The sequence below is a fragment of the Antechinus flavipes genome, chromosome 3, assembly GCF_016432865.1.
Source record: "Antechinus flavipes isolate AdamAnt ecotype Samford, QLD, Australia chromosome 3, AdamAnt_v2, whole genome shotgun sequence".
NCBI classification, from domain to species: domain Eukaryota; kingdom Metazoa; phylum Chordata; class Mammalia; order Dasyuromorphia; family Dasyuridae; genus Antechinus; species Antechinus flavipes.
Genome location: NC_067400.1, coordinates 617,365,338 through 617,381,574, shown reverse-complemented (window position 1 = coordinate 617,381,574; position 16,237 = coordinate 617,365,338).

Below are 16,237 nucleotides of genomic sequence, written 5' to 3'. Positions count from 1 at the left end.
TTGTCCCTGCACCTTGGATCATCAATGGTTTTTCTTCTATGTCAAAGTTACAAAATGGTAGAAGTAACTGGTCATCCAATGGTATAGACAATAGGCAGCCAAGATCTGATCTTCCCTTCCGTTCTCTCTCTGAGCTCAATAAGAAGCCTTTTAAGCCAAAACATTTTGCTTCCCCTAGCCCCCAGCCCAAGGGAAAATGTGAACCCCTCCATCAGTTTGATGGGGATCAGTGATCCCTCACATTTGCGGAGAACTCAACAGTTTAGCCAAACTCTTTCTAACCATTCACAAAGCTTCTGATAGGACTTTATAGTTTGTAAAACTCTCAAGCAATCATTAAGCTCTGACGTTTCCCAACATGGAGTCAGTCATCTTCCCGTGCCGTACTGTGGAAAGAGTAGGTGAGCCGGTATTACCAAGAATAGAAAGTTTCCAAGGATGAGCTCAGAGATGACCTGAATGGCTGGTTTTCATGGACCCACCTAAAGTCCAGAAGAACTTCCTCACATGGCTTCAGACAACTCTTCCTGATTCACTGAGGGTTGCAATCTGCCTCAGAGAAGGGAATTCTCACATCAGCCAGATTAGGAGATCCTAGAAGTATTAAAAGTGTTTGCACTTTTACATGGCTTTTAAGACAGGTACAAAGCTGCACTTTCACACACACACACACACACACACACACGTACACATACATACAATCACACACACACACAATCACTCATACACACACACACAATCACACACTCATACACATACATACAATCACACACTCACACAATCACTCATACACACTCACACACACACTCATGCACACACACACACACACACACACACACACACACACACACACAAAGTCTTCCAAAGTTCTTTTTTGGCGGGTGGGGGACCGGTTCTACACTTTCATCTCTGTGGGATGAGCCTCCAGAGTGAAGTTTTCTCAGCACCTGCCAGTTAGCCTTGGTGCGTTCCCTGGGGGTTCTGGGATGAGAAGATCCCCAGTCAGACATGTCCACGATCCAAAGTTTCGGGAGGTGACAGCGCATTTTGAAGCTTCCCAAAATCCTTGAGGACTTAAAATTCTCTCCGCCAGGTGTGTTCCAAACTACTCTCACCTCCAAGGGCCCATTTCATGGGGTCCTGAATTATCAGAATCAGAAAGAACTTGACATTTCATCTGATCCGAATCTCTCATCTTACTGAGAGGGAACCGGAGGCTCCGTCCGGCCTGAGAGAAGGAAAGGTCACAAAGGAAAGGGGAGGGGAACAGAGCAGACTCTAGAACCCAGGTCCCTGCCTCCAAACTGAGGCTCCTTTTATCCCCACCCCACTGACAAAACGAGTGACTTTTCCTTTCCCGTCCAAAGAGCCTCCCCTGGGAAATATTGGCTCATCCGTGTGCCAGAAGCCTCCACAGAGGGATCCGGGGCTATCTCCAAAGGTTTTAAGCTAGGTGTTGGCAGGTCTCCTGCCATTTTCACTTGTTCCAGGTACACAGACAGAAGGAGTGGCTAGGAATCGAGGGCAGAGAGCTGGGGGGGAGGGGAGCAGATCAGTTTTCTAGGTCAAGCCAGATTCCTTGTCTCTGGAGCTGGGGAGCTCAAGTGTCTCCGGCCCTGGGAAGTCGGGCAAGCTCTGGGGACTGGCAGAGGCTCAGCCGCACAGAATGTCCAAGCTAGGAGGGCGTGAGAAGAACAGGGAGCCTCGGGAGGATCCCGGGAGCTCAAATCCCACGGGGGAACTTAACCTAATGGAAATGGCGGAGGGTTCTGAAGGTGAAGGTGCAAGAGGGGGGCAAACGGAGAGGAAGGAAGGGGCCGTTGTCCAGAGACGAATATGGCTGCACCCCGGTCACCCGTCGCCCAGTTCTGACTTTAAAAGACACATACAAAAAGAAGAAAAGGAGAGCAGGGGGTGGGGATGAATATGAACTCATGGCGAAGTCCTGTAAGAACGGAACCAGTAGGACCGGAGCTCAGGCCAAGCTGGGGTTGGCCAGGAAAAGAAAAAACAAGTTATCTACCCCGGGAAATAGAAGAATCAAGGAAGGAGCCGGGGAGACAGGATGAAGATAAAGGGTTCAGGAGCAGGATAGAGCTATAAATAATCAGAAAGTGGGGCAGTTAGAGGGCTCAGTGGGTAGAGCACCAGCCCTGAAGTCAGGAGGACCTGAGTTCAAATCTGGTCTCAGACACTTAACACTTCCTAGCTTGTGACCCTTAGTCACTTAACCCCAATTGCCTCAGCAAAAAATAATAATAATAATCAGAAAATGGGACTGCATGTAGATAAGCACCTAAAGAGAGGTTTTTTCCCCTTGGAAAAGACTTCCACCCCTGTGATTCTTCCCATCTGCACGCCCAGTCTTGCTGGAAGAGGAGAGGCTTCTCAGAGCCTAAGTCCCCCTACCCCCACCCCCACTCCCTGCGAGTCAGCCTTGCAGCTGGGGACAGCCCCAGCACTGCCACGGGGCACAGGGAATTAAGACATGAGTAACAGGAGCCCGGGTGTCTCCTTGGAGGTGACGCTAAAGTTGTCTTCATCCGCAGCTGACTTGTTCCCTTGCTTTCTACTACCTCCAGAGGAGCAGGCTGGCACATAATAAATCAGTCAACTAACCAAGCAGCAAGAAGCACAGTGTAGATTTAGTCATCAGGAGGCACTACCCTCTGGACGGCCTCTCCCAGCATCCTCTGTGTCCCAGAGGCCAGCCCCATAGCTTCCGTCTCTCCCGTTCACCACAGTGTTCTGGCTGTACTAAAAGCGATGGAGTCCTCCTGAGGAAAAGAAAAGGCTCAAAGGAGGGAAATCCTAGCAGAGGAGGGACTGAAATGGCCATGGGGAGGAGAAAGAGTGAGGGGGAGAAAGGAGAATTACTCCACCTTTATTTTGCTTGTTTTCTCCGCCAAAGTGAAGCTCTTTGGCCTGGGAAAAGTAGAGCAAAAATTGCTAATAGGAAGTTGATACTCAAGGAGAAGTGGGATTGTGGTGAGAAAGTACCTCCCACTCTAGATTACTTCAAATCACCAGGCCCAGATTAACTACATCCAATGGTCCCAAAGAAAGGGGCAAATGAGAGGGTGGAGCCAGCATCAGTGATCTTTGAACGACTCGGGGAAATGGGAGCGCTCTTGAAGGATTAAAGGAAAGTTAATGTAGTTAGATTAACAAAAAGAGAAGAAAAAAGAGTTTACAGAACAGTGGGATCACGGTAAGAAAATATCTACTTTTTCTAGATTAGTTCAGATCACCAGGCTCAAATTAACTACATCCAGGGGTACCAAAGAAACTGGCAAATGAGAGTGTTGAGCCAGCAGCAGTGACTTTTGAAAAACTGGGTGAAATGGGATTCTCTTGAAGGAATAGAGGAAGGTAAATGGAGTTGGATTTACAAAAGGAGAAGAAAAAGGAGTTGACAGAACAGTGGGATCATGGTAAGAAAATATCTACTTTTTCTAGATTAGTTCAGATCACCAGGCTCAGATTAACTACATCCAGAGGTACCAAAGAAACTGGCAAATGAGAGTGCTGAGCCAGCAGCAGTGACTTTTGAAAAACTGGGTGAAATGGGATTCTCTTGAAGGAATAGAGGAAGGTAAATGGAGTTGGATTTACAAAAGGAGAAGAAAAAGGAGTTGACAGAACAGTGGGATCATGGTAAGAAAATACCTACTTGTTCTAGATTAGTTCAGATCAGTAGGCTCAGATTAACTACATCCAAAGGTACCAAAGAAACTGGCAAATGAGAGTGTTGAGCCAGCAGCAGTGACCTTTGAAAGATGGGGGGAAATGGGAGAGCTCTTGAAGGATTAGAGGAAGGTAAATGGAGTTGGATTTACAAAAAGAGAAGAAAAGGGAATGGGCAGAGCAGTGAACCAGATTTCAATTTCTGGGAATATAATGAAGTCAACAAGCATCTGTCAAACGTGTCCTATGTGCCAGGCACTGTGCTAAATCCTAGTGATATAAAGAAAGGGAAATTCATTCCCTTCCCTCAAGAAATTCACCATCTAATGGGGAACGCAACACGCGCACAACTCTGGCCAAACAAGTTGGATACGGGATAAATGGGGAATAATCAGCAGAGGTAGGGCGCTAGTATTGAGGAAGGCTTCCTGTAAAAGAGGGATCTGGGCCAGGATTTAAGGAAGTCGGTGCAAGAGAGGGTTAATGGAGCCATGGAAGCATCTGCTTTTTAGCAGAACGTGAAGATGTATTAAAAAGTCAAAGCACATCAGGTCCTTCTGCGTGCAATCTCTGCAAAATCCACCAGATGGCGATCCACCTCCATGTTAGCCAAAGTTGGCCATCAAAGGCTCAGCGGATGAGACCTGCTTTTTCCCTCCAGATTCCAAAGGCCAGATTCATTCCCGTCTGCTCTTGGGTGACTATTTTCCCAAAATGCATTTGACTTCTGTTCATCTTAGCCTATCGAGATGGTAATTTCTCTCCCCGACATCTCCAGAGCCAAAAGGATTCCAGGTTCCCCTGTGACTATGTGAACCTATTCACTAATCTTGCTTGAATACTTGCAGGGGCAGCGTCTCCCTTCCCCCTCACCTGGCCTGAAATTGAAATCCCCAGCCCCCAGCACTCATTCTCCAGCCCGTATATTTCTTGGAGATGCCCCAATACCTTCTGAGGGAACCGCTTCCCAGGACTTCCAAAGTGCCAAAGAGGAAGAAAGCAATGGCTATCACACCACTCCGAGCCACGAGCTTGGCAATCTGCCTGGAGCCCCGGGGAATGGCACCGAGTGCCGTCTTGTGGTTTCTCTCACAGACTTCCAGCTCGTTTTCCCAGCAACTTAGGCAGCTTGCGGAAGGTTAGCAGAACGTTCTGCCAAGGATCCGGGCTGCCAAGTCTGACCTTCAGATGCCCAAGAATTTGAGGTTTAGCGTCTTACCCGAGGTTTCATGGACACCATACGTCTAAAGGGGGACTTGACTCGGGTCTTCCCAACTTCTCTCTCTCTACATCACATTGCCTCTGGCCAGAGCTTTAGCCAGAGGGGAAAAATCGGAACAGAAGGGAGTGCAAGGAATAATGCTGTAAAAAATTACGCTGGCATGGGTTCTATCAATAAAAAGTTATTTAAAAAAATAATTTTAGTCAGAACTGGAGTCTAGAGGAAGGAACCAGGAAGATCTTGAATGTCTAGAAGCCTAGGTCAAATCTGATGAGATGAAACTTATTGGCGATAGAGTCTTAGACTTGGGTTCAAAATCCAGATACAAGAAGGACGTTCCCTGACTTTGTCTTTCCTCGGCGGCGATTGGAAATGAAGGGGGAAAGCACTAGGCCCTTGGGATTTTCAAAGAGTTGCTGCAAGCCAGGATTGCAATATGGTTCTAGGGACAGTGAGCGAATACCTCAAGAAGGAAGTCCCTGTCACAAAGAGCCTCCGTGCCTTTAGGAAGAACAGGTCAAGCCAGACTAACCTGGTTCCTTTCAGGGCCTAGGGTTAGTAAACTAGTTATAACATGTAGAGAGAAGGAACTTGGTTGGGTTTGGTTTTTGAAGGTTTTGTTGTTTTCTTTTTAAATGAAGCATTTTATAGCACCTATCATGTGCCGGGCACATTGCTAAATACTCTATAATTATCTCATTTGATCCTCCCAATTCTAAGAGACATGGTGACAGGACAATTTCCTTCTTCCTCCGTGATACCTTAAAAGTGAGGTACTAAAGAGCGATTCTCTCAAAGGATCATTGGGCATCTCCAAGAAACACCTGGGCTAGAACAAATGTGAAGGAGCTAGAGATTTCAGACCTTCCCAAGACTGGGGAGGATGCTGCCCCTAGAAGTATGGAAGGCAAGATGAGTTTGTTTCATTTTTCTCTGCAAGAAAATGGTCTGGGAGCAGCTAGGTGGTGCAGTGAATAGAGCACCAGCCCTGAGATCAGGAAGACCTGAGTTCAAATGTGGCCTCATACACTTAATATTTCCTAGCTGTGTGACCCTGGACAAGTCACTTAACCTTGATTGTCTCAGGGAAAAAAGGAAAGAAGGAACGAAGGAACGAAGGAAAGAAAGAAGGAAGAAAGGAAGAAAGATTTGGGGCCCAGAGCTCTTAGGGGAAGGAGTGAAAATCTCAGTGGGATAGGAGTGCTGTTATCATCCCCATTTTATAGAGGAAACTGAGGCAAAGAATAAGTAAAACTAATAAGAGCTAATGTTTATATAGTACTTGTTATTTCTTTTCAATTATCATTTCACTAATATTATTGTTATGCAACTTACCCAGAGCCACACGGTTGGAAAATGTCTGAGACGAGATTTGATCTCAGGTCTTCCTAATCCCAGTGTCACCACTCTGCCCACTGTGCCCTTTAGCTATAGACGTTAGGGAAGATCACGTTACTGATGTGGACAAAATGAAGAATTGGAGACCAGATTACAGCAGAGTGAAATTGGATTGGAAAGTGAGAGGATGGCAAGACTCAAACGGTCACTTTAATGGTTAAAAGTCAACTATAAAGTCCCCGGTAGAGAGCCCCGGGGATCTGTCCTGGGATAGTGGGAGAGAAGCGGCAAGTATATCCATACGGGGAGTTATAAGAACCTTCTCCACAACTTAGCGCAAGAAAATTCAACAAAATCCAGAAAGCTTGAGTGGCATATATATATGTGGGCCAGAGAGGAGGAAGAGGAGAAGAGAGGAGGAGGAGGAGGAGGAGGAAAGGAGAAGAGGAAGAGGAGGAGAAGGAGAAGAGGAGGAGGAAGAAGAAGAAGAAGAAGAAGAAGAGAAGGAGGAGGAGAAGGAGGAAGAGAAGAAGAGAAGGAGGAGAAGGAGGAAGAGAAGAAGAGGAGGAGGAGAAGGAGGAGGAGAAAGAGAAGGAAAAGAAGAAGAGGAAGAGGAGGAAAAGGAGAAGGAGGAGGAGGAGGAGGAGAAGAAGAAGAAGAAGAAGAAGAAGAAGAAGAAGAAGAAGAAGAGGAGGAAGAGGAAGAGGAGGAGGAGGAGGAGAAGAAGAAGGAGGAGGAGGGGGAGGAGGAAGAAGAGAAAAAGGAGGAGGAGAGGAGGAGGAGAAAAAGGAGGAGGAAGAAGAAGAAGGAGGAGGAGGAGGAGGAAGGAGGAGGAAGAGACAGAGAGAGAAAGAGAAAATCGAGGGGGGTGGGAAAGAGAGAGGGAGGGAGAGGGAGAGAGGAGAGAGAGGGAGAGCCGCTATGTCCTAGGTAGAGCCGGAGTTGAGGGCTTCTTAACGCTGAAGTCGGTTCTCCGCCCCCTCCGCCATGACTCCTCTGGGCTTTACAGTTTCATCCATGACTTGTATAAAAGCGTCTTTAACAAATATGAAAATGTTGCAAAGCTACAAGGGATAGCAGTGGATTATAGAGTCGGGCTCTCTCGCTAAGATTTAGTCCCGGCCGCTAGGTGGCGCCGTTGGTCACGGAGCCTCCAGCCTGGGATGGGGAGCACTCACTCATCTGAGCGCAGACTCGTACTAGCTGGTGATCTCCGGCAAGTCCCTTAACCCTGACTGCCTCAGTTCCTTTCCCTGTAAAATGAGCCAGAGGAGGAAATGGCAAAGCGCTCTGGTGTCCTTGTCAGGAAGGTTTCCTCGCCGTAACTGAATGAGCTCACGTGGCAAGTCTTAGCCTGGAGCCTTTAAAAAGTACCAAAAGCAAGACACAAGTGCTGCTAGAACACAGTTTCTTCGATTGAAAAAGATCCGGGGATTTGAGTAGACCACAAGATCAACGTGAGTCACAGTGTGAAAGGCGAGCAGGAAAGCCAGCCCGAGCTTGAGAGGGAGCACGGTGTCCAGGACTTTGCGGGCGACCGGCCCCGGCCAGACCCCAATCAGCCGGGCTGTGCCCGGGCCTGGGCCCCGCATCCCCAAAGCCGGAGAGCAGCCAGGACCGGGAAGGGGCTCAAACCCAAGTCTGGCGAGTTTACATTGAGGGCTCGGGGAAAGGTTGTCCTGGGGAGGACAACGCGGATCCTTGGTCTAGGCAGTGCTTGGGGAGGAAGCTCTCGGCCGTACGGATCGGAGCCTCTCTGGGGTTTCCTAGATTCCAAGGAGTTAAATGACCCAGCCAGGGTCTCCAGGGCAGACAGTGTCCGAGGTCTTCCTGGCCGAAGGCCGGCTCTCGCTCTCTCCCCTCTCCGGGCCGCTTCTCCGCGCTGATTCACGCCTAAAAGTATCTCAGGGGCTGCAAAGTGCGAGCAAGATGGGCCCTGAGAACAGAACTAGCCACTAGCACTGGGCCCAGAGGGCAATTTCATCTTAACATAGGGCACTTTTTGTGATCCAGTCACGTCCAGATCTTCACGAGCCCTTGGACAGAGCTTTTCTTAGCAAAGATCCCGGACGGGTTTGCCATTTCCTTCTGTCGCTCTGACAGGGGAGGAAACTGAGTCAGAATGAGGCTTGCCGGGCAGCTACGTGGTGCAGTGGGTGGAACACCAGCCCTGGAGTCAGGAGGACCTGAGTTCAGATCTGACACTTCCCGGCTGGGTGACCCTGAGCAAGTCACTTAACCCCAATTGCCTCAACCAAAAAAAAAAAAAAAAAAAAAAGCCTTGCCCCTTCTCTGGCTGAGAATCTGCAGCTACCGAGAGCTAACGAGGCAGTTCAGGAGACCAGGTTGGTGTGGCCCGGAGCAGTCTGGGAGGGCTTCCTGGAGAAGACGGTCCTCGAGCTGGGTCTTGAAGAATGAGACTGATTTGGCTCTCCTTCTCCACACCCCCAGCCCCCCACCCCCACCTAAGCCTCTCCCGTGTGGGGAGAGAGGAAGAGCTGGTGATGAAGGACATGGTTCTAGACACAAGACTATGGGAAACCTTGAACCAAGATGAGGAACCTTGGGAGACATTGTGACCCCGTCCTCTCCGCTCCCACCCCCGAGGACGTGGCCCGGGGTCACCCACAGCCAGAAAGGCTTCTGAGAGCCGCCAAGAAGGCAGTGGCGGGGAGAAGGGGGAAAGGCCGACAATGGAGCCTTCTTTTTTCTGGAATAAGTCCCAGGCAATGGAGGGAGCCAACCTTGTTTGCACCACAGTGGGGAGGCCATAGCCAACCAGAGCGGGGGAAGGGCCACGGAGGAAGCCGTTCTCGGCCTTCTGGAGGGGCCGCCTCTGCCCGTGCCCCCAAAGCCTTTCTGGGCCCGGAATTCCCACCATCCCCAGCGTGGGTGTTTGTGGGCTCGTGGAACATCAGGACTAGAGGAAATCTTAGAACTTAGGAGGCAAATCAAGCCCCCATTAAGTGTCTGCTGGGCATGGCAGTGAGCCTGGGGATATAAGGGAAGAAAAGGACACACAGTCCTGAGCCCAGGAGCTCCCAGCCTGTCGGGGAAGGGCTCGCTTTGGACGATGGGGCAAGGGCCCAAGCCCCGCCTTTGTCCCTGCCCCCGTGATGCCGGGCAGAGTCAGTCACCTCTCTTGCCTCAGTTTCCTTGTCAATAAATCGAAGGGCTCGGGCTAAACAGCCTCTGAGTTCCTCTCCAGTCCCGGATCTGTGGGGATTCGTGGGGATTCTTCACCCGGACTCGGCGAATTTTTAAAAATGGATTTTGAAAACTGTATCTCAATAGATTTGGTTTCCGTTGTACTCCTCACAGCACATTTTGAGCAGGGCGGAACAAGGCTTCGAGAAGGGAGCCACGGCCTTCAGCAGCCTGCCCAGGGCATACCTCACACACACACACATACTCACACTCACACATTCTCTCTCACACACATACACTCACTCACACACTCACACACACACACACACACTCTCACACTCTCTCACACACATACACTCACACACACTCATAGACTCTCACACACTCACACACTCATACACACACACTTGCTCACACACATTCACACTCACTCACACACTCACACATTCACACACACACTCTCACACTCTCTCACACATATATACAAACACTCACACACTCACACACATACATTCACACTCACACACAGACACACTCATACATTCACACATACTCACTCACACACTCATACTCACACACTCTCACACTTTTTCACACACACTCACACACATATATACAAACACTCACAGACACTCATGCACACACATACTTGCTCATACACTCATACATACTCACACACACACTCTCACACTCTCTCACACACACTTACATTCACACATATATACAAACACTCACACACACTCATACACACACACACCTGCTCACACACATTCACACTCACACACACACCAAGAATCTAAGGAATAGATCATAGAATGTCAGCATTGGAGGAAACCTTGGAGCACAGTAGCTCAGAGCTGAGCGGATTTTCATTATCAAATCCAGTTAAAGCCGCTGAGACCCATCCATTGAGTGATCCAGGTCCAAGACCCAGCTCTTTCTATTCTTAATTAATAATAGCACTAATAGACTCTGACTTTGGGCCCATCCCAGTTACCGAGCCCTTTTACACATTATAACCCATATCGGGCCAATTTGATCAACCCTATTTTCCATATGAAAAATTAAGAAACTCGTCCAAGACCACAAAGCTGAAACCCGACTCTGGACCAGAGCCTCTTCTCCCAACAGCAGCACCATCATCTACTCAGCTCAAAACATTCAGGGGGCCAGGAGACATGGGACAGTGGAAGGGACTGGGAGCGGGGAGGGAAGGAGCCGCCATTTTGGAAGGGTCTGAGATGGCCAAGTTTAGAGCAAGGGTTCATAACCTGGGAGAAATTGCTTTTAAAAATATCTTCATCATAATAATTCATAAAATGATATTATATTATAATAAATGTAGATGAGAGAATATAACAATAATAACGATTCATAATAATAACTAATAATGATCTTAAATGTCATATTTTGACACCAATAATCTCCTTTGTAATCCAATGTATTTTTACATTATGCATTTAAAAACATGGTTCTGAGAAGAGTCCCAAGACTTCAAAAGACTGACAGACCAAGGACCTAGATTGAGAACATCTGCCTCAGAGAGAGGGACCTAAGGAACCGCCATCCTGAGAACTTGGACCCTGCCCTGTCCCGAGCAAACAAAGGCTCTATATCTCTTGCTATCTTTATTTTTCAAGACTGCCAGGCTGGTTTTCCCCTTCAAGCAGGAGGAACTAGTGTTCTTCCCCCCTCCCACCCCCACTCTCCTAGCCTTTGTCCCTTTCCCCCTCTGGCCTTGAAGGCCCCACCCAGAAACAAAGACCTTTACCACACCCTGGTAACCCCCTGGAACTGTTACAAGGGATTTTAGAGACCATAAGGGCCAAAGCCCTCATTGTATTGTGAAGGGAAACTGAGGGTGAATCTCCACCACGCGAGGCTGACACGGACAAGGAGGCCCCGGCCCAGGGAGAAGGGCCGGGGTGCTCTGGGAACGAGCCAACCCGGCTGCCTCTGAGCTCCCCCAGAAAGCAGTCTGAGCCTGCCCAGCCTGGAGTCTTAGGAGCTCTCCATGGTAGCCAGGAGCAGGACCAGTTGGGGGAGACGGGAGGGGGCCTGAGAAGCCGAGCCCAGCTCCCGGCTGCCCTCTCGGTCTCTCCGTGGGCGGACAGAGAGAGGGTCCTAGCGAGAGAGCCGGCGTGGGGCGAGAAAGAACCGGGTTCGAGCCCCACCTTTGGCACTCACTGGCTGTGTGATCCAAGTCAACGAACTCTGTGACTCATGTCTCTAAACGGTAAAAAACAAGTGCTGATCTGCATCGGTGAAGGGTGTTTCCACCTGGGAGAGTTCTCTACCCAGATAAAATCCCCCAAGTCTGGACCAAGGATCGAGGGATGCAGGAGGAAGATGAGGCTGACATTCTATATTCAATTCCATCCAACAAGCATTTATTAGGCTCCTAATATATGCGGTCTGGCTCAGTTTCTTCATTTGTCAAATGAGTTGGAAAAGAAAACAAGCCATTCCAGTATCTTTCCCCACCCTCCCCCCCAAAAAAGGAAATTAGATAAGACTGAAACAACATAAATAGTAGACTCCATAAAGATACAAGGATAATACAGTCCTGCCCTCAGGGAACTTGGAGTTTAAAAGAAGGGGAGCAAAGGGAAGTGAAAGGAGATTTACATCACCTTATTAATGTGACAGGTGCTTGCAAACATCTCATTTGGTTCTCACCACAGCCCTTCCAGGTAGGTGCTACTATTGTTCCCATTTATGATTAAGAAAACTGAGGCAATTCTAATAATTCCGTGTCTTGGCCAGATAAGGGTCTGAGGCTGGATTTGAACTGGGGGTCTTTCAGACTCTAGATAAAGTCCTTCTAATTTCCTGGTGAGCTATGTGGGGAAATGTACATAGGGACAGATAGAGACAGAGACAGATGATAAAAAGAGAGACAGAGACATGAACAGAGAGACAGAAACAAAGAGAGAGAGAGAGAGAGAGAGAGAGAGAGAGAGAGAGAGAGAGAGACAGAGACAGAGACAGAGACAGAGACAGAGACAGTGAGAGAGAGAGAAGAAGAGAAGAAGAAGAAGGAGAGAGAGAGAGAGAGAGAGAGAAGACAGACACAGACACAGAGACAGAGACAGGGAAAGGGAGAGACAGAGAGAGACACATAGAGGGAGAGAGAGAGAGAGAGAGAGATGGTGAAGCAGAGACATGATTTTTAAAAAATGTGAGACAAAGACATAATGAGACAGACAGAGACAGGGAGAAGGAGAAGGAGAGGGAGAAAGACAACGATGTCTGGAGTGATGGAACATGGGAAAGTCAAGCAAAAAGTCCTAGAAAAACCTGAGGAGGGAGTCACTTTCAGCTGGGGTCTGGGAAAGGTTTTACAATTCAGAGGAAAAGGATGGTGAAAAACAAAAGTCAGGAGGGAAGCCTTCCTGTCCCAATACACATTCATATGAACAGACTTGGGAAAGGGGAGTTTGACTAGAAGCAGGATGTGAAGGAGGAGACAGTGAGTCAGGATGGAAAGGTTGGGCCATAAACATCCAGCGGGGATGTTGGGCGAGGAGTTCTCTCCAAGGTACTAGGGAGTCCCTGAGGGATGTTGAGCTGGATAATGGCAGGGCAAGATGGGAACCTCAGGGTGATTACTGGAGCATATTGGCCTGGAGCAGGACCTCCACCAGACAACGGTCCGGGCGAGAAGTGATGAGGGCCTGCCGTAGAGTCTTGTAAAGTAAGGTGACAGGGGAGCAAGGAACAGACGCCCGAGATGCACAAATAGACCAGAGGGGACCTGGAGACTAGTTGAATATTTAGGGGATGGGGGGGTTAAGAGAGAAGAAAGTATTGACCTTGGCTAAGGGGAAAATGGGGAGCTGACACAAGTTGCTTGGGCCATGTTGGGTCAAGATGGATAGGATCCCTAGGCAGAGATGTCCGGGAAGCAAGTGGAAATGGGGGCCACGTCCGGGGAAGATCTGGGAGCCAACTGGATGGAGGTCAAAAGTGAATGCCCGGGAGAAGAAAAGATCAAGAGAGAAAAATTCAGAGACTTGGGCAGCGTTAAGAGGCTTGGCTAGCCGACGACTTCGGAAGGGAGGCTGAGAAGACTGAGCAGACGTGGTCGGAGAAGGAGAAGGAGATTCGGAGAACAGCCACACAATCGCAGAAACCAAGGACGGAGGGAATGGATGGGCATCTTCTATTCCCAGGTCTCTCCCGCTCAGCTCTGTGTTCTAGGATCTACATCCTCTAGGCTCACATGTTCCAGGAGCCCCTATGCCCAAGACACAGACAGTCACCACTAGGAGTCCCCATTCATCTATTTTCCTGGCTGGAATTGTACTTGCATGTTTAAGACCCTCATACATACACACGCTTTTCTCACTCTTGATGATCTAGTCCATGTTCTAGATTCAGTTCTGCTGCTAGCCCTGGAGATGACTTTGGGAAAATCATTGTCATTCTTGGGAGCTCAGTTCTCTTACTTGAAAACTAAAAGGTTCCACCAATTGGTATCTCACTTTCTCCTTAGCTCTGACATTCTATGTTCTAAGCTTTCTCTCAGCTCTGACATTCTCTAGTCTATGTTCTAAGGTTATTGACATTCTGTCCCATGTTCTGGTTCAAAGGTCCTTTCAATAAACATTCTGTATTCAAAGGCTCCTTTCATTTCTGATATTCTCCGTTCTGAGATCCCACCTAACTCCTATATTCCATGTTCTAAGCTTCCTCCCAGATTTGATATTCTCTGTTTTATGATCCCTCCCAGCTCTGACATGCTGTGTTCTAAGCTCCCTCCCAGATTTGATATTTTTTGTTCTAGGATCTCTCCCAGCTCTGACATGCTGTGTTCTAAGCTCCCTCCCAGATTTGATATTTTTTGTTCTAGGATCTCTCCCAGCTCTGACATGCTGTGTTCTAAGCTCCCTCCCAGATTTGATATTCTCTGTTCTAGGATCCCTCCCAGCTCTGACATTCTGTGTTCTATGGTCTCTCTCCGCTCTGACATGCTGTGTTCTAAGCTCCCTCCCAGATTTTATATTCTGTGTTCTAGGATCCCTCCCAGCTCTGCTATTCCATGTTCTCAGACTTCTGCCAGCCCTGATGAGTTGGAATTCAAGGATCCCCTCCCTGAGTGGGGGAGCACCTGGGCAGGGAGGAGAGGAGTATTCCCTTATACATTATGGTTTCATCTCTCAAGTGGCTTCTTTCCATAGCTCTTCAAATATGGTGGCAAGTTTACTTTCCCACCCAGGATAATCCGCTCCACTGGGAGAACACAGAGTGTGTTTTCACCTTAATTCAGATCCCGATTTTGATCCGTGACCTGAAGAAAAGTCCTCTAAGCTTTCTGGAACTCACGTTTTCTTATTTAGCGCCAAGAGTTTTTGGAGGGGGGTGAAGAAGACTGGAGAAAATCAATATAACTAGAGTCGGATGGTCTGGGTACAAACCTTCCCTGCTAGGATAGCTTAAAATAGGTCCCTTGTCCTCTCCGGGCCTCAGTTTCCTCCTCTGTAGAGTGAAAAGGATGGATTTAACGGTGCCTGAGATTCCTTCCAGTTCTAACTTTAGCATCCTATGGTTTCTTGGCTGTTTCTCTTGTGATATTTAAGACCCTTCAGGAACAGGGCAGCTTGGGGGTCCCCCAGTGTACGGGAGGAGAGTCAGGGAGACATCTTCCTGAGTTCAACTCCAGCCTCAGGCACTTCCTCGATGGGTGACCTTGGGCCAGTCAGTTAACCTAATTGCCTCAGTTACCTCATCTGTCAGAGGCGCTAGAGAAGGAAATGGCAGAGCGCTCCGTGTTCCTGCCAAGAAAACCCCAAAATGAGATCACGAAGAAGCCAACGTGACTGAACAACAAAGCTCTCCCAGGTTCTGACATTGTGAGATCCCTTCCTCCTGGTCCTCCCAGGGGACCCAGAATTCTGTTCTGCAGGCTGCTTATCTATAGAGGGAGGGGGTCATTTTCCTCACCTGTTAATCTGTTTTCCTCCTCACCCTCAGGCCTTATCACCAACCTTCCAGCCTCTCAGGCAAAGTCCACCTGCCTCAAACAGTCCAGTATCCCAGCAGACACCAGGTGGCCGCGGAGGTGAGGCTCAGTCCCGGGGACTTCCCCATTTGGCCCAGCCCTTCTGCTTCTCTGCCAGGACAGGTAGCAGCTGGTGCAGCCCCAGCCAGATTTAGTGAGACCCAGGAATGACAATGGGGTGAGGGGGAGAGAGCCTCCCCTCTCCAATCTCGTCACTCTCTGGGCTGAGGCGTTTCATTCCTTATTTCTTGCAAGCTCCAAGGCCAAAAAAACTAAGACTGAGATCTCTGTGTGTGTCTCTCTGTCTCTGTCTCTGTACTTCTGCCTATTTCTATCTCAATCTCTGTCTCTGCCTCTCTGTGTCTTTCTCTGTTTCTGTCTTTCTCTGTCTCTATCTGCCTTTTTCCCACCCATTTCTTTCTTCCTATTTGTTTCTATCTGTCTTTTTTTTCTCTTCTCCCACTCTCTTCCCCATTTTCTTCTCTGTCTCTCTTGTCTCTATCAATCTCTCTCACCCACATCTCCTTCTTTCTATCTCTCTCTTTCCTCTTCTGCTTCCTCCTCTCTCTCTCCACTTTCTTGTTTCTCTCCTCTGTGTATGTCTTTCTTTCTCTCTCCCACTATTCCCTTCTCTATCTCTGTCTCTGTCTCTCTCTTGTCTCTATCAATCTCTCTCCTCCAAATCTGTCTCTTTCCTCTTCTCCTGCTGTCTCTCTCCCCCATTTCCTTCCCTCTCTCTCGTGTCTATTTCTATCTCTCCCCCCTTTCCTTCTGTCTCTCTCCTCTGTGTATGTGTATTTATTTCTCTTTCCTTCCATTTTCTTTTCTGTCTCTGTCTC